Raw genomic sequence first — 19265 nt, forward strand, 5'->3', positions numbered from 1 at the left:
TTTGCAGTTTAAAAACGAACTTGATGGACTTGGAGGGCATTATGCTAAGCGAAATAAGTCAGACAGAGAAAGACAAATATTGTCACTTACATGTGAAATCTAAAAAATACAACCAACTGGTGAATATAACAAAAAAGAATCAGACACATATATAGAGAACAACCAGTGGTTACCAGTGGGGAGGGGAAGAGGGGCAATACAGGGGTGGGGGAGTGGGAGATACAAACTATTGGGTGTAAGATAGGCTCAAGGATGTACTGTACAACACGGGGAATACAGCCAATATTTCGTAATAACTACAAATGGAAAATAACCTTTAAAATTGTAGAAAAATAATTTTTAATTGAAAAATAAAAGGAAGGTCATTAATCAAAAAACAAACAAACAAACAAAAAAAAAAACAAAAAAAAAAAAGAAAAGAAAAAATAAAAGAAACAACCAGAAAGCAAACCTGAATTCCAGTGTCACTTGTAAGGTTTGGAGTTTCCCTTTAGTCCTTACTAGCAGTCCTTGGGCAAATCACTTCAACTCTCTAAGTCTTAGTTCTCACCTTTAAAATAATGACAATAATACCTACCTCAGGTTTATTGTGAATTACATGATATGATGTCTGACTACTAAATTCCTTAGGGCAGAGTCGGAGACAGGTAAAGCACTTCATGAAAGGTAGTCGGTGCCATTTTTAATGTGCTAAATTTATATTATTACTGTTAGTTGCTTAAATATTAATTAACTGAATCGATCAGGTATAAATCAAGCCTCCTGGAACTTTTAAAAATTAGTGAAAATTAGATGTGCCTAAATGTATGAGTGGGATGTTAAAACAGATCCAATGGGAACCTCAGAGAACTGTATCTAAGCATTTTGCAAGTGGACTAGTAGCAGTCAGCTTCCTTGAACTGTTCCTCTATTTCAAGTTTATTCTGCCTATTGCAACAAAGTAACCTATTTTGAGCTTTTCCTAGAGGCAGTGGTGTGGTTTCCCTAAATGTTCCACCTTGGCCATCAGCTTCTTTCCATGCTCTCGGGCCTAGGGCTTTCTTTTATTGCACAAGCTACGTCCCAATAGGGTCCCTTCTACAAATTTACATGAGCAGATATTCAATTCATCTTTTTTCATAGGTATAATTCACCATAAATTTGTGAGAAAGTATATTTTTCTTCACATTATTTTACTCTTCGTTCCTCCATCCCAAAATGAGAATTAAAGGAAAGAATAAATGTCTTGGGAATTTATCAACCATAAGTAAAATTATCTACCAATATTTGTACTCATGTGATTAAGTTTTTAATATTTTCACTGCATGATTACAGTTTAGTCAAAACACTGTAAGTGAGAATGTGGTTTATAAAGCTTTTGACAACCAACCAGAATCAATAGTTCAATATTCAATATTAACTGAATATTATAATGCATCTGAATAATATTCAAGACTTTATATCACTTAATAAGAAATGTATAAAACATTTTGGAAAATTATGATTTGTTTCCCACTGTTTTGCAGGAATAATGGTTTGTTTTAATATAGTTTAAGAGAATATGAACTTTATAACTCACAGAAATTAAAATATGCAATGCTTAATATCACATACTAATGTAAAAATTAGTCATATAATGGCATTTACCATGTTGAAAATCCAATATTTAATTGAATTCATTAGCTTATTTTTTAGATCCTATTTCATATACTTGATAAAGAGTTATAAATCAAAAAACCCATCTTTTTCATTTATAATTTGTTTTAGTAAATAGTATGGTGTTTATTTTGTATAAAATTGAGCCACATTTAGTATTTAGCAAACAATATAATTGTTCATATTTTTACAATTATTATTGAAAGAAAGGGACCCAAATTATCAGTCTGCTATACACAAATAAAAGTGAATGACAGTCTAACAAATACATTAAGTCAAATGCAAACTGTGTCTTTCCAGATTTTGATTTAGCTAATTAGAAACACAATATCAGAGCAGTTATTCAGCAATCAAGGAAAAGGCCTAGTTTTAGATGCTAAATTAGCTGGATATTTAGAAAAGCAAGAGAGCAATAACTTCACTGCTGTCTTTACTAGTGTCTTGCTTAAATTGGGTATTGATGGGTTCAATCCCCATTGCTAAATGAAAAAAGAAATCTTTGCTCGGAGCAATTAAAAGGAGTGAAGGAATGATACGTAATGGGGTGTCTATGAAAGAGGAAACTCGATGGCTAACAGGCCTGCAAAACAACTCTACTCCACAAGAGCAGCCCTAACCAAAAGGTTTGATTATGGTAGCGATGATTGTCCCTAAGGATTGAACTGCATTCCTGCTTGTGTTACCATATAAGCATTTTGCCGCTGCTGATGTCTTGTGCTAAACCATTTTCTGGAAATCTGTGTAGATCACCACAGGAGTTCAACGCATTCTTAAACCATTTGTTTTTATGTTATTATCTTTTTATCTCCTCTGTTTCCATTTGAATTGGTGAAATAGTTTAACAGTATTTAAGCAATTCTGGTTTTATGCAGTGTTTCCAGTTTCCCTGTAGTGCAAGAGTAAGTTTGGTTACCAATTTCAGAAAATAGATGTGATCTGGTTTCCCTAGAGGGATGCAGGAATGAAGAATGGGATGATCAGGAGCAGGACTTGCTCCTGCCCAAAGATTATGCCCTTGATGCTGCAATCCACCCAGCAAAGCAAACCATGATACACATTCCTCTCTGTGACATTTGTCCACGAGGACTGGCTTTATATCACCCTCCTACACCTCCTCCAGGAGAACATTATGCTGCTTTCCAATTTGTCTTTTCAACTCCGTGCAAACAAATTACAGACCTGCAAATTGAGTCAACCCATATACTGTAGCAGCTCAATCCCAAGCTCTGTTAGTCACAGAAAAACTATTTCCCAGTTTTGTGATGTTGCTATTGGTGTAGTTTTCCTAAAGCAGAGCAACAGGGGCATACATTTTTTGTATGCCCTTGAAGAACTTCATCTAAGCACCCTGCACCAACCCATCTCTCTTAAGTTCACTGTAAGTGGTTTGGTCGTCTGGCTGTTATCCATTCTCTTGACAATTGCAGTATAGCAAAGTTGAGTTTTTAATACCAAACCTTTCCCTAGGAAAAAAACTGAGTATATTCTAGTTTATTGGTTTTTGAAGACATTGCCCTCATAACTCTTTCAACAGGAAGTATAAATCGCTTCATTGCCATTTGTTAAGTAAATGAACATAATAGTTGTGAAGAAGATCATCTATAAACTCATTGGAGGTGTGGGCACTGGCTAACATAACCTAGTTCTAACTCAGCATCATACCTGGTGTGGAGAGATAAGAGCATTCTCCAAGGTTGTCTAATGATCTCTGGTTGATCCAGAAAGATGCCGATCCAGGAGGTGAATGCAGTTAGAAAAATATGAAGTGTCTTAGGGAACAAAAAGTAGCCGAGGAGCATGGCAGCTGGAATCACTACAAAACATTACAAAACACGTTTGGGTTTATGAGAAAATTTCCATAGAGGCTGCATAGACAAGTAATTCCTGTCCTCTTCATACCAGGCCTGGATGTCACCTGCTAGTATCGTGAATAACAGGTTACCTTGCAGTTTCTTAAGTTAGTAAATCTTAGGGTATTCTCTTAGATAAATTTATATTCTTGATTATTCTTAAATGCTTAGAATAGAGCCTAGGCGATTAATAAATATCTGTGTTGAGTAGTACCAATATTAGAGATATCATTCACGGTATACAGACTGCCTGGTAGAACCTGCAGATGCAATCATCTATAAAGCACCTTGTCAAGATGCTTATAGTCTCATAGAATAGAATTAAGCAAAAACACACACATCCAATAATATATCAAAACTATTATTTTTTTAAAATCTGCTATACTAATGCTTTATCAAGAGATTTCTATATGACAGGCACTATTCTAAGTGTTTTACGTTTGTAAACTCAAACTGCTCATCAATGATTTGTAATATCATTTTCTAATTTGCAAGGGAGGAAACTGAGGCACATAGAAGTTAAGTAACTTAACTTGCTCTGTTGGTATCATTACACAATTATAAATACATTTATGTAGTGCTGTACAAAGACTTGTTTTTCAACTAATAGAGAATACACATTACATTTAAACAAAACAATTGATTGAATTTTAACCATCCTCTGATTATTAGATTCCTTCTAAAGATACAGAATGAAGAATCTTATTTCTCTGTATACATCACTGTTGACTTTTCAGAACATATCTTCTAAGAGAATAACCTTCCCAAAGTAACACAAAAAATTATAGTACCCCTCTACAGAACCAGGATAAACACTTTCCATACTTAAAATTTGGTTCCTATGTTTAGACTGTGACCCTGAATACTCACCAAGAGTGTATGAAAAATTTTACTACTCACATAATGAGGCTCTCTGGGGAGCATACAGTGGCTCCCAAACAGGTGCAACAACAGAAAGGAGAAAACATGGAAAGGAGACTGACTTGGGCATTTTATGGTGGTTGGGGGTAGGCAGGGGTGAGGATTCCCACTTCTGAGCAGTGGTTTGAATCTCTCACTGGCACTAAAGGGGGATTACCCTGATATTTTAATCAGCTTACTCAGATTGAAATGGAGCAGGACCCTATGGTCCTTCCCCACCATGTCCTCAGCCTGCCTTCTCCCTGTAGAAAAACTTTAGCCAAAGAATATGTTTAATCAAAGAAGTGAGAAAATGCAGAAGCAAAGGAAAAGAATGGACAGGACAAATAATGAGGTGAGTTATTAAACAATGTCAAGGACCTTTAGTTCCTCCTCAAGGGCTATAGATAACATTCTGAGCCACATCCTGTGCGCTGTCTTGTAGATACTGAAACCCCCACCAGGTGGAAGAAGTTAACTACGTGATGACTGGCTGTAGTCATGACATAAACTGCCACAATTCCAAGAATTGGCCTCAAGGAAATGGGAGCAAAGCGACCCTGAAACTGAAGCCTAGATGTACTTAAAACACTCAAGGTTATGCTGGTCAGATCACTGCATAAACATTTTCAAGGTGATTGTCAGAGCTGCCTGTGCTGTTTCTGCATGTAACCCCCTCCCTCCTCTATAAAAGCTACTGTCCACTGATTGTCAGTGGGAAGTCAGCCCCTGGACATGAGTCCACTCTCTACCCAGGTTTCCAGCCTCTGAAATAAAGCAAACTTTCCTTTCCACCAACATTGCCTCTAGAGTATTGGCTTTCAAGGGGTAGGCAGCTAGACCCCATTTTTGGTAACAATATGTGGGACCAAGGGGGAAAAGAAGAGGTGAGGCTTAAAACCTGTCAGCAATCAAACATCAAGCAATGGATTCAGATTCTTTATTACACAAATATAAATAACTCTTGAAGTGAGGCAGGAGGAGCCGCGGCCAGATCACAGAGGCCCTTGGAGGCCATAGGAAGAGTGTGAAATTACCCACAACTGTAATAAGAAGATACAAAATAGCTTGAAGTGCAGAAATGGCATACAGGCCAAGTTCATTTTATTGTGCTTCACTTTCTTGTGCTTCACAGATTCTGAGTTTTTGACAAACTGAAGATTTGTGGCAACCCTGCATTGAGCAAGCATATTGGCACCATTTTCCAACAGCATTTGTTCATTTCATGTCTCTGCATCGTGTTTTGGTATGTCTCACAATGATTCAAACTTTTTCATATAATTGTATTTGTGAAGGTGATCTATGATCAGTGACCTTTGCTGTTACTACTAGAAATCACTGAAGGCTCAGATGATGGTTAGCATTTTTCAGCAGTAAAGTTTTTTTTTTTTAATTAATTTTTATTGGAGTATAGTTGCTTTACAATGTAATGTTGGCTTCTGCACAGCAAAGTGAATTAGCCATACATGTACATATACATATATGTATATCTTCCCTCCCATATATATCCCCTCCCTTTTGGATTTCCTTCCCATTTAGGACACCATAGTGCATTAAGTAGTGTTCTCTGTGCTATCCAGTATGTTGCCCTCAGTTGTATATTTTAGCAATAAAGTATTTTTAATTGAAGTATGACTATTACACACTTAGTAAACTACAGTATAATGTAAACATAATATGCACAGGGAGACCAAAAAATTCATGTGACTAACTTTATTGTGGTGGTCTGTAACTGAACAGGCAATTTCTCTGAGGTCTGCCTGTAATGTGATTTATATTTTGGCTGCTTGGTATGGAATGGGCTCTACAGAGGCCATGGTAAAATCAGGCAAGCAGTTAGACTGCAGTGGTCCAGACAAGAGGAGACAGTGGCTTGCACCCAGTGGTGACACCAGAGGTAGGGAGAAAATTAGCAATATGTTTATAGTTGGAACCTAGCGAATTCATGAGAACATAGAGGTGGGAGGTGAGGATAAGAGTGGGACCTGAAAGAACCTTTCATTTTTGACTATAGCAACCATGCTGATGGTTATACAATTTATAGAGATGAAGCTTTCAGAGGAGTAACTGTTCTGTGAAAAAAATAAAGGACTTTGCTCAAAGAATTTTTGAAATACAAAGGGAAAGTAAATATTTACACAGAGAAAGATTCTCTAAATGTCACTACTGACATGTATGCATATATTAGAGAACCAAATCTGTAAATTCACAAATTATTTAAAGGGCTTCTGAGTGTATCTTAAACTGTTGATTTCTTCATAAGTGTAATTCAGTCCACTGTTTCATGGTAGTCTCCCCAATTTTCTCATCTCTAAAAATGAAAGAATTTGGTTCTTTGTTTCTAAAGCAGCTTTCTACTCAAATTGGATGTCACTCTGATTGTAGGTGGGCCAATAATGATTAAAGCAAGATATTGAAAATATGTGTGTTGCCGAGTTAGAAGGGGAAGTGCGTGTTCGAGAATGATGAATGAATCCAAAACTCTTCCCTGAGTCTTGATTATTTAGGCCTTTGATGTCCCTGCATTGTCAGCTAAGAAGAAAATTCTGTTTTTTACAAACAGTCCTCTAATGATAACAAATGGTCAAATTCAACTTGGCAAAACCCCTTTTTTTTCAGAGTATTCTTTCTGGAGATTGATGACACAGTAGCTTCTGAATGCCCACCTGTTCTACAAAAGATATAACAATGTGTAAAATGATGAGTTAAAATGAACAGGAAAGCCATGTCTTAAACAAACTGCTTTTCATTTAGGTTATTCACTTTCCAAAGGTCATGACATTTCATGTTGCATTTTAGCTGATTGGACCACCCCATTTAGGAGGAAATTAGAAGGATATTACTGAAGAGACTTCAGAAGTCAAATAGCTTGACCTTAAATCATGGTGATGACCTCTGAACCAGTTTGTCTCCTATTTGTTCTGGAAAGTTGCATGAATAATAAATAAAACTGTATCACCAGAGGTCTACACAGGTGCTGTGTAAGCCAAAGAATGTAACGACACAGCAAAACTTGAGTCTGAAAGCTAATAAATCAAGAACTGGTCTATGTAGTAAAACTGCAACAGTAGCATGGCTGGTTGATAGCCATGACAGCCACATTGAATTAAATCAGAAAAAAAAGAGAAAAACAATTGTGCTCCATTGTTTTATTCCTTTAAAATCTAATAAAAGCAGAAATACAAGTGTTTACCATTCCTTTAGCAAAATAGACTTTTCAAAAGATGAATGTATCCATCTGCGTTATACATAAAACATATATCATGTCAGCAAGCACTAGATTTCTCTCATGGTTAGAAGTTACGTGATTTAAAATTTACTCTCTAAATTCAGCAGTTAAGGTAGGTGAATCATTTTTCTGCCAAATATAGAGGAATAGAAGTTGTTTTATTGATGCATTCATTTAGTAAGCCCATGGTACCTCATTAACTAAAAGAGTCATGGAAACCCGCAACAATTTGCAGACTATTATGTCAGACTCATTAGGGATTAAGTAAAAGTACTGCAAACAAATTCATGAGGGTTGCTGGAAGGTAATCAAGTAAGGCTCTGTGGCACGATGCTAACAATGCATTTATATATAATTGATATTTGTCTGTGTGCTCCTTCTCACATCATGATTCATTTATAATATTTTGTAACTGATCCAGATTTTGAACTGAGTGGAAATTTTCATAAGTTAAAAATGCCAATTAAAATATATTGCTGTGTAAGTAAACAAAGCATGTTATTTTAAAACCTTGTATTTTAAGAAATCATATTAAAACACTAATAACAAATATCTATAATAAATGTTCTGACATCTTTTAAAATCCATTATATTTTTTACTGTATCTTAAAAGCTGCTATTATATCTAGAGACAGTAAAGTATTAAGATACAGTCTCTGTAGCCAGAATTTCACTTATGGCTGTGTGACTCTCAGTAAGTTACTTAACCTCTCTGTGATCCAGTTACCTCGTCTGTAAAATGAAGTCTAATAATGGTTCTTGGGATTGTTGGATTTCATAAATGAACAGAAGCAGAAAATTTTAAACACGTGATGGTACATTGTAAACAATGATAGCATAATAGCTATTTTTATTATATTCAATCAGGGTTTTTCACCTTTTGTGTGCTATCAACTCCTTTGGAAGTCTAGTGAAATGTTTGTCATAACAATGTTTTTTTGAGTACTCTAAAAAGTAAATAATGTAATGGAAATCATTATATTGGAATCTATTTCTGGCCACACCCTCCCAGGGATCTGAGAACACAAGGTAAAACCCTTGAGCTTCATGATGTCAAAGTCCTGCTTAAAAAAAAAAAAAAAAAAAAGTCCTGCTATTACTCATCCCTTTAGTTGGTTTGTTTTTCCTATAACTCACCCTTCATTCATGCAGTATCATTGGATAATTGTGTTTTGTGTGCAATTTCATTGTTCACTTAGAAGGACAAATAAGGAACTTTTATTCTTTCATACATAATTCTATACTGAAAATGTAGATTATGTAACACATATGTGTATGTATATTTCCAAACATTTTCCAATATCTGTGCATACATAAGGTAAATCTACATTACATTAACTTCTCCAAAATGGACCTTTTTTTAAATCAGACGTAGAGCCCTCAGAAAACTTTAAATGTCAGCCATAATTTGAAATAATCAAATAAGGTGTTGAGTAATAATGCACAAAACCTCTAGAACAAAAAATTTAAATGAATAGTAACATTAAAAACATACCAAGAAGGGCTTTTTCAAAAACGTCAAATAAATGGGAAGAGAATTACTTCTCCATGTACTATGCAAATTGGATAAAGGTGTCCTAAATTCCTGTAACTGGATATAGCAAAGGACACTTACAAAGAAGCCAATAGTAGCTCAGATACAGAGTGAAAGGAAATAAAATTTGCAAACAGATGAAGTTTATGAAGCTTTTTAAAAGAAAACTAAATAAATCTTACCAGCATTGTCTCAAGAAGCCCTGAAAATATCAGTAAATGATATTTTCTGTACATTCAACTATAAAACAGATACAAATTTAGTCCAATATTTACATTTAACCCTCCTGTAATAATTCTATTAAAAAGTTCCTGCAGTGAAATTGCATTATTCTCATCAATTATACAACCTACAAAATAAATAATACAGTGCATTTTTAATTTTACAAATAAATGAACTGAGAAACAAGTAAGAAATAGGATTTGAACTAAGCCTGAGATCTTTAATACATTCGTCAACATACTTTTTAAATTAGTTGCCAAATAATTATAAACAGGGATTAACACATTAGAAAAGAGCAGTTATTTAGTAGTTTTAGTGTTATTTTCTTCATACTGAAAAGGTACTGAAATTATAATCCAAACAATGGGAAAAGCTCAGACAATAGAATTTTGTCAATACTAAATGTACTTCCCAAAGGAAACCTTGAGCAGAAAAATAAGAAAATCATTGGTGTGCAGAATAGCTGTGTAATTGATACTAACAGTTACTCAGGGGCATCTTAATGTTAAACACAAGTTCTATTCATTTGTCTCTTATGGTTTAATTTAAAACCAAATAACGTATTATTTAAAAACATAAAATGCATATCTTTTCTTCAGAGGGTTTTTCCAGTAAAAAGTGGGAAGGATTCAGCTTCCTCAGATCATTTTAGTTTCAGCACTTCTTTTCCTATCCCATTTAATCACCAAAAAAGAGAGAAAGTTTATACTTAAGATCCAAATAAGTTGGTGAAGAGATAGATTATAACTGTAGCCAATTCCTCTTTAATTCTGTTTGAACAGGTTCAAACAAAAATGCCATGGCCTGTAATTTACATAACAAAGTCAATTCCAAACTGCCTCAAATCACAGCATCCAGGGTAAACTGGAGAGAGCAGAATGTGTCGGAAGACAAGGGGAGACTCAATCAAAATGCCTACTTTCATCCATAATGCCGTATTTCAAATCCTAGGTGGCCGTGATGTGTCAGAGCCAGGTACCTCTCTCTCTCACACACACACACACACATTCATGAACACACACACTTTTGGAAAGAAATAATTTTACTCTTTCAGGAGGCCTGAGGAGTAAAGGATCTGTTATCTAGTGAATGGTGTAGAATCTTCCATTAAAAATGTCCATATAAGCAAACAATTTAGCAAATTTGTTTATGTACAAACAACTTTGCATTTAGCTTTAGAGCCTTTGTGGTAGGGTCTATGAACCTGCAGTTTTAAAGCTATAACTTAAGATTTACTGTGAGCCTCTTCTAAAACAAGACATCTTTTCTTGTCTGACTATGACCAATTATAATCAAATAAAATGGATCAGTTCCCCAAAGATTAAATACTTAGGGCTTCTTTTTCAAACCCAGCCAACATAAGAATATATGATAACCAAACAAGGTATTAAAAACACACAAAAATAACCAATACACATATGTATACACACACACAGACACACACACACACACACACACACCCCATAGGTTCACATCTAACTGTGTAGGGTTTGTAATCTCCATGGAATTTAACATTAAAAAATAAACAAAATCTTACAGAATGCTCTGCATTGTCATTGCTATTTCTGCTCTATTTCCACATACATGGGATTGAACCATTATAGAAATCTTTTTCAATCAGAAAAGGTCTTTGGGCTTTTAACCCTGCATACTAGGCAGAGATTTTCAAGTGGTCTGTCTATGTTTTATCAGCCCAAACAAAAGTTGCTTTCATACTGATCCTTTTATGGTTCTTTCACATATCTTAAGAAATACCTATACTGTTGTTATAACTAATTTTTGGTTTTCTAATCATCATTTTGTATCCTCACTCACCACTAGTTGAAATGTCCTTTTATTCTTAATGGGATGAATACATACTCTGAAGCTAACTGCCAAGATCAAAATCCTGATTCTACCACCTACCAGTTGTGAGAGCATGGGTAGTTAGTTGATTTCTCTATGCCTCATTTTATTCATCTAAAATACAGAAATCAGTGGCTAGTGGCTACCATATTGGATGGTGCAGGCCTAGACTTTGAGATGATGGATATAAAAGTGAGTCTTTGTATGATGAAAATTTGCATTAAAGACTGTCATAAAAATGGCAATTAAAAGCAATTAAGAACCAAAAAATGAAGTAAAATAAAATAAAATAAAATAAAATAAAATAAAAAAGAGATCAATAATAACACCCACATTTGGGGCTTGTATTGGGGACTGAATAGGCTAATATACATATAAGAACATTAAAGAGTGTCTGCCTTCCCCCAAAGAGTGATTTTTATGTGTTGGCTATTATGATTATTCATTTATTCCTAAGCTAAGGCACAGAGAAAATGAAGTTTACATAGCTTCAGTTCAGAATATACCAAAATATTAGCTCTGAGGAACACTGATTCCTAAAGATGATAAAAAGTGTTGGAGAAAGAGTTTATTACAGCTGTCTTAGAGAGTCACAAAGCCCACCAATTTATTAAAGGCTCTGAGAGGTTAAGGCCTATTTTACTGATGTTTCCCCAAGTGTATTTGATTATATGACCCAATTTTGTCTCTTTGTTTGTAAGACTTGAATACAATGCTGTCAGTGTCCTGGAAACAATATTTCTCCAGTGGATGCCAGGAAAGGGAGCACAGCAGCATTAAGGAAAGACTGGGGTGGGCAACAAGAATTTCCACATTGTTTGTGGGGCCACCTCAGGGGGTAGCCTCACTCTGGGATCAGAAGAGGAGCTAAAAGCAAATTATTAGCATCATAAAACCTCTTCTATGGGAAAAAAGAGAGGAAGATATATTATATAGACAGCAAAGTACTATATTTTGCCAGAATAAAATGGTTTGGTGATACAGAAGAGATTAAGAGCTTGGTCTTTTTTTTTTTTTTTTTAAGCTCTTTATTGGAATATAATTGCTTTACACTTTTGTACCAGATTTTGAGGTACACCAAAGTGAATCAGCTATATTTATACATATATCCCCATATCCCCTCCCTCCCATGACTCCCTCCCACACTCCCTGTCCTGGCCCTCTAAGGCATCACCCATCATGGTTAAATCTCATTTGGTCTGATGTTATCAATTTAAGATTTGTTGCACTAATCTACACATAACTAAACCAAAGTCATTTCTCGATGATTTTAGTTTCTGAATTAGTGAAAGTCTTCCCTACACTAGTCTCTTTCATTATAAAATAATATAGTATATTGATTTCAATATCCACCTACTTCTATCTGAAGCTCCTGTCTTTAGATGATCTTCTATACCATTTAACCTCTTCCTCTCTTCCCCTCAATCTTATGCCTGACCAGTCATGACAAATGACCATACCTCACACAATCTCAATGCTAAGCATCTCTCTCTCTGAATCTCATACTCTCTGGTACCCTTCCATCAAAATGCTTCATTTACACCAAGATATGTCTTCACTAACTTTTAGCTGATCTTCATGTCCTCAGTTACCTCATACCCAGTGTGGATTGTGTGACCCATCACTAGAATCACTCCCTGAACAGACCCTCAAGTCTCCTTCCCTCTTTGCTGTACCCACTTGTTCCATTCATGGGACAAAATTCTATTCCTGCTGAAATCCAAGGCAATTCATATTTTGTATCTCATCCACTCAGGAGTGTATGGATAGAGAAAGACACACGACTATGCAAAAAAGATCTGATTTTAAAATCAAAGCCAGTAAATCTCAAGTGGTCCCTAATTACTGTCTGGTAATTGTACTAATTTTGAAAGTCCCTTTATCCTCCCATGTTCTCCATTTACTCTCCCAGACTATTTTATAACTTCTATCTTCTACTCTCTAAAATCTCCATCCCATTCCTCACTTTCAGTATCTCTTCTTTCTTTTTCACTGAAAGAGGTGTAAGTAGTTGGAAGAGAACTTTCACAAGCTTTCAGCATCACACTCACCAACTCACCTACATCTCTACCCAGATATCAGTTGTCTTGGCTCATAGGTGAGCTAAATTTCCACTTGTACCCTGAATCCTGAAGTTTCTGGCCTATACGTTCTTTCTCTTGCATCATCAAACATATTCAGTATGTAACTACCTCTTTTCACCTCCCCAATGACACCAGAAACCCATTATCATTTCTCAGTTGACATATTGCAAACACTTCCACCTAATCAGTCTCTCCGCATCTGTCCTTACCTCTCCTATAACATAACCTCAACACATTCCTCACTCAAATCTTTCTAATGTTTTCTGGCTCATACAGAGCAAAATATAATATCCTCTTAATTTCCACAAATGTTTAGCTACCTGGCTAAGTGACCTCTCTTCACCTTCTATTTCTCTCCCCCTTACTGTGAGTTCCTGGTTTTCTTTGAATGCAATACCTCAGGGTCTTTGAACACAATACCTCAGGGTCTTTGCACATGCTTTCTCTCTACTTACAGAGCTTCCCCCAATATCCACATGGGTTTCTCCATCATTTCCTCAGGTCTTCTTCAATGCTACCTTGTTATTAAGTCTTCTCTGATTACCCTATTAGAAACTGCATCAAAACTGACAAGGGAATTTTATCCTGCTGCTTTGCTATATTTTCCCCATAATATTGCCACTATCTGATACTTGTTTGATTAACATTTGTTGAGTTATTCCTCAGTATAACTAAAAATCAGTGGAATACCAACACAATATTGTAAATCAACTGTAGTTCAATTTTGAAAAAAATAAATTGGCTTCAACAAAATAAATAAGAAGCTTAACCTGCTGATGTAGGGGAAGGGGGCGTACAGGGGTGGAATGTGGTTGGCAGCAGGAGGAGGAAAGATTATTAGCAAAACTATCCCTTTAGATTAGGCATTCTTCTCCTTTTCTATTACTGATATTATTGAAAATCTTGAAAATATAGACATGAATTTCTATTACTGAGATCACTGGAACATCATGAAAAAATAAACATGAAGTCCTAAAAACAAAACAGTCAATGGAGTACCAAGGCTCTCTGGAGTGCAACTCAACCTCTAAGCCTCTAAAATATAAGTAGAACTGCTGGGATAGACAGGTGCACATAGGAAAATAGTAACCCAAATGTGAGTAAACCTATTGGATTATTCTCACCACTGCAACCATATTCTCCCACAGCGATTCTTTGCTCCAATGCTAATCCGATCTCAAATGACTCTCTCTAGCCCCATCTTTCACTTTTTTATATGGAACTTTAACAATGAAATGGGAGCCTTAACGATTTCCTTTTTTCTAGTGTGCTACGGGATATAGCTGCACCCACTCTTGTATTATTAGGCAATTACCCAAAACATTAAGAAACACAAACACATTCCCTTTTACAGGCATGAGAACTTATAAAGAATAGCCACTTCAAACAGCTTTTTATTCCTAAAAACATGCCATGAAGATGCAATTTAGTAATATATAAAAATATTTTAGGCAAGTGTCTTAAGGATATTCTGAAGTCCATTTTAAAGTGGTGGATTAGAATGAAGCAATAGCCACTGTATTCTATAGATATTTATAATAAAATAGATAACCGAGAACCTACTGTATAGCACAGGGAACTCTACTCAATATTCTGTAATAACCTATATGGGAAAAGAATCTGAAAAAGAATGGATATATGCATATGTGTAACTGAATCACTTTGCTGTGTACCTTAAATTAATACAACATTGTAAATAAACTCTACTCCAATAAAATTTAAAAAAATAAAAATAAGATAGATGTTGTCATTCCAAGGCTCAATCTCTTGCTGGTAAGGCTGCTCTCATGATTCAGAGAGAACACACATAAATCAACCAAGTGGCAGAGATTCCCACTCCCACATTCATCATGTAACTTTCATTCTGACACATCAGACATAATTCAATCTAATGCTGAAGACAACCCTCCCCTAAATTATGACACAGGAGAATTCATGACGATATTGCAGATAAAAAAAAAAAAAAAAAAAAAAAAAAAAAAACTTTTAGAAACACTTCAGGAAGAATCTATTCACTATAGTAATATGAGTAACAATATTAACAACTACCGATTATGGAGAGTCTACTGACTTAGCTTAGGATATTTATGTATACCATTTTTAATACTCAGAACAGGTTTCCAAAAGTCATTGTTACTCTATCTTACAGAAAGCAAGACTGAGATTCAGAGATGTTAAATATATGCCTTTAATCAAACAACTAATAAATCGTAGAGCTGAAATTATAACCCAGGTCTATCTTATTTCAAAGTTCCTTATTCCTTAAATTATGTCAAACTTCCTCTCATGGTTGTACTTAGTAAAGCCCTTGATAATAGTCAGTAAATACATTTTAAATCTAAAGCAAAAAGCTTTTAGTAACAATTATGAATCAAGCTGAAATATGTAAATATCAAAGAAAAATTGTGAAGGGGAATGGATACAGAATTGTTCATAACACAGACTCTATGCGAGTCAAAATTATTATTTGTATAAATATGGTTAGAAAACTCCAATGAATTAAACCTTATGCCTTTAGTTATAATTAACAAATGGCCAAATATAAACATTCAGAGATACACATAAAGTTAGATAAATGTTTATATGACTTTAATTCTAATTTTTCATGTCCTGTTACCATTATAACAATATTTCCAAATTTGCCAAACTTAATAAGCATAACAGAAGGAAATAAAATCCAAAGGAAAACATATATATTTCATATATTTTTATGTGCAATATACAGAAAACATCTTTGTTCCTTACCTTGTGTTGACCTTTCCGTATTCATATTCAGGATTAAAAGAGAAAACTGATTACAGCCAGTTTTTTAAATGTCAGGAGAGAATACATCCATGCCTCAAAGCACAAAAAACAATGAAATATATTGTAATATTTCTACAGCCAGGATAAGAACAAGGAGATTTGGAGCCCTAAGGAAGGAGTAAAGGATTATGTCCAAGGTGGCGGAATTGGAGTTGGTAGCAGAAAGGCCTCAGAGAGAAGATATAATTCGAGCTATGCCTTGAAGGATAAATGAATTCCCCTGGGTTGAAAGGAAGGAAATAATATTTCAGACAGAAAAGAACATAAGCAAAGGCCCAGAGGAATAAGAGAGCATGACTAACTCATTACAGTGTCAGAAATCTTTGGGGTCTAGAATATAAGGTTCTTGGAAGTGGAGTCAGGGAGAAAGCTACAAGAAGCAACTCTAAAAGAGAGATTGGAGTTATGAATGTTTTCATTGAAAGGTTGGAGTTTATTATGTACACAAGGGGAACAAGAAAGGATTTAAATAAAAGATAAATTCAAATCTATATTTCCGCAAAAATAACTATCAGCAGCATGGAGGTTGAATTTGGAGACAAAACTATTACAATAATGTAGTTAAGAAAGGAATAATAATGGTTTGGATTACCGATAAGAAGTCATGTCAAGGATATTTCTACAGTAGAACTGGATGGATTTAAGGACCACTCCTTGCAGAGGGTGAGAAAGCTTAATAAAGACACTTGTGAGGTTTATAGCTTCTGCAGCTGCCTCAAATGGTCAAGGCATCATTAAATGAGCAGGAAACATAGTGAAGCTGTAAGAAATGTTCACTTCCAAGAGTAGAACTTGATTTTTCTGTAAAGCATTTCAGATAGATATACTTCATAGACTGTTGGAATATGGGTCAGGAGAAATCTGAGCATTGAAAAGATACAATCTAAAAGAGTGTAATACAGGGTACTATTAGAAGCTCAGAATCTGGTCTGTAACCTGTATTTGTAACCTGACTCCAACACAATTAACTGCACATCATAAGCATGCAATTTAACCTCTCATTTTCCTTATTTGCGATATGGAAACAATATGAGAATCTCTATGCAAATTAATTTTCTAGAAACTGCAAAGCTTTTAATAAAATTACTCATTATTCTTGTCAAAGAGTAGTTAATAATTTAAGCAATGGAAGCAAGTAAGATTGGACAGGAAATAAAAACATAGAGAAAGAAAACAAAACAAGGCAGAAATTGAAAAATTGAGAATACTCAAACCTAAGGTATTTCCAGAGAAACATGAACAAAATTGCCTAGAAGGTGATATGGCCAAATCCAGGAGACAAAAAAGAGTACACAATTACAATATTGTTTAAAATTGTCAAATACTGCAGAAAAGTATGAAGGTCATCGCAGAGAACTGAAAAGCAGGCATTGGGATTAGCAATTAGGAGTGTTATGAGGGATCTAAGAACAGCATTAAACCTGTACCCATCTTTACAAGGTTTAGAATCTATTCAGAAGCCACTACTACCTTTTGAAGTATTTTGATTAATTTCATCAATATCTATTTGAAATCCCACTATGTGCTGGAACATGTAAAAATATAAGGCCAAGGTTAATATTGCAGACAAAAATTGTTACAGTCCTGCAGAGCAGTCCTAATGTTTGCTCCATTAGCACAGAAAACCCATTACGAAAGAAGTGAGAACTAGGATTAGAGAGAGAGGAGTGGAAAAAACATTCCATGAAGGAGGAATGTCCAGGTATAAATGCATAAAATGGAAATCATAATTGAGCTTTTGCCTGTATTTTAAGGAAACAATTTAATTGCACTTCTTCCTTTTGATATGAATATATAGAAAAGCAAAAAGAAAAGTGGGGAGAAGCAGTATCCAAAGAAATAAAACTGAATATGGAATGAAATAAAATTGAAAATGGAATAGGACTTAGCTGATCCAATGTGATAATATCAAGGAATCATTCAAAGAGCAGCATGGCTATTAATGTATTTGGAATAGAGTACAGCCTACTTTTAATATTTCAATTTTTAAAACATAATTATGATTTATTGGAAAAACATTTTGAGTCATTATCAAATTCATTATACAAATATAAATGATTCTATTAGTACAAATGAGGTCCCCAAACACTCATTTTCCAAAAAGAACTTGTTCAGCAGCCCTGCGGATGTGAAGGTCATGTTAGTTGTGAATTGTATGATTTTATTGCCTTGTTAAATGTAATTTGTACCATCACACAATAAATCATAGTGAATATATCTTATAAATAATACACATAATCCTTGAAACTATAAAGTAAAAATGTTCCTGTAATTACATGATTCATTTTTCCATATTACCACCGAAGCCATACTGTACTTCTCTTTGGATACTAAATGCTAAATAAAATGTTTTTCTCTAAATATTCAATTGATTTTAGGTTGTTGGCTGTCAAATTTTATATTTTATCTTTCCATACAAGACTTGCAGTGTATACAACCAGAGCAATATTTGGTGCAAGACAGTCATGCACCATTTGTCTGCCAATGACTTTAGGTTGACAAGATATCTCACAAATACCCATAATAATTAATATTAAGAGTATATAACTAGAATGTTAATAAGATTTAATGCTTTTTAAAATAAATCAGGGACTAAGTAGCATCTTTAATGTGATTTATATTACTGATGCTTAAGTGTCTGAACAATTTATATTTAATGGCACTTCGTGGGAATTAAAATTTTTAAGAGTCTGTACTGATTAGAGAATTTAATTCATCATTGTGCTAACTGAAACTGAAATAACTGATTGCAATAAGTAGAAAAATTCTCTTGGTATTAAGCACAGAATTTCTTACATCCTTAAGAAAGAATTAAAAGCAATTTTCTTAGCCAGAAATTTAATGCATGTTTTATAGATTATAGAGATGATTGTGTGTGAAATGAAGCCAAATATTATAGATTAAATGTACTTACAGTTTATGGTTATTCCAACAAGACATTTTTAAGGAAAAAATTTATTGTTTAAAAAATCAAGTCAAACTTCCAATTTCCAGCCCAATATGTACAAAATTTGGAAATCACCACTTTGTCCCAACACCAAGTGAAAAACTGAACTGAAAATGTGCCAATTCTTCTTGGGTCCACAGTTGAAGTAAGGTTCCAGGACAGTTGTTCTCGCAATATGTTCCAGCTATTATAACAAATGCCACAGACTGGATGG

Source organism: Hippopotamus amphibius, chromosome 3, assembly GCF_030028045.1.
Source record: "Hippopotamus amphibius kiboko isolate mHipAmp2 chromosome 3, mHipAmp2.hap2, whole genome shotgun sequence".
NCBI classification, from domain to species: domain Eukaryota; kingdom Metazoa; phylum Chordata; class Mammalia; order Artiodactyla; family Hippopotamidae; genus Hippopotamus; species Hippopotamus amphibius.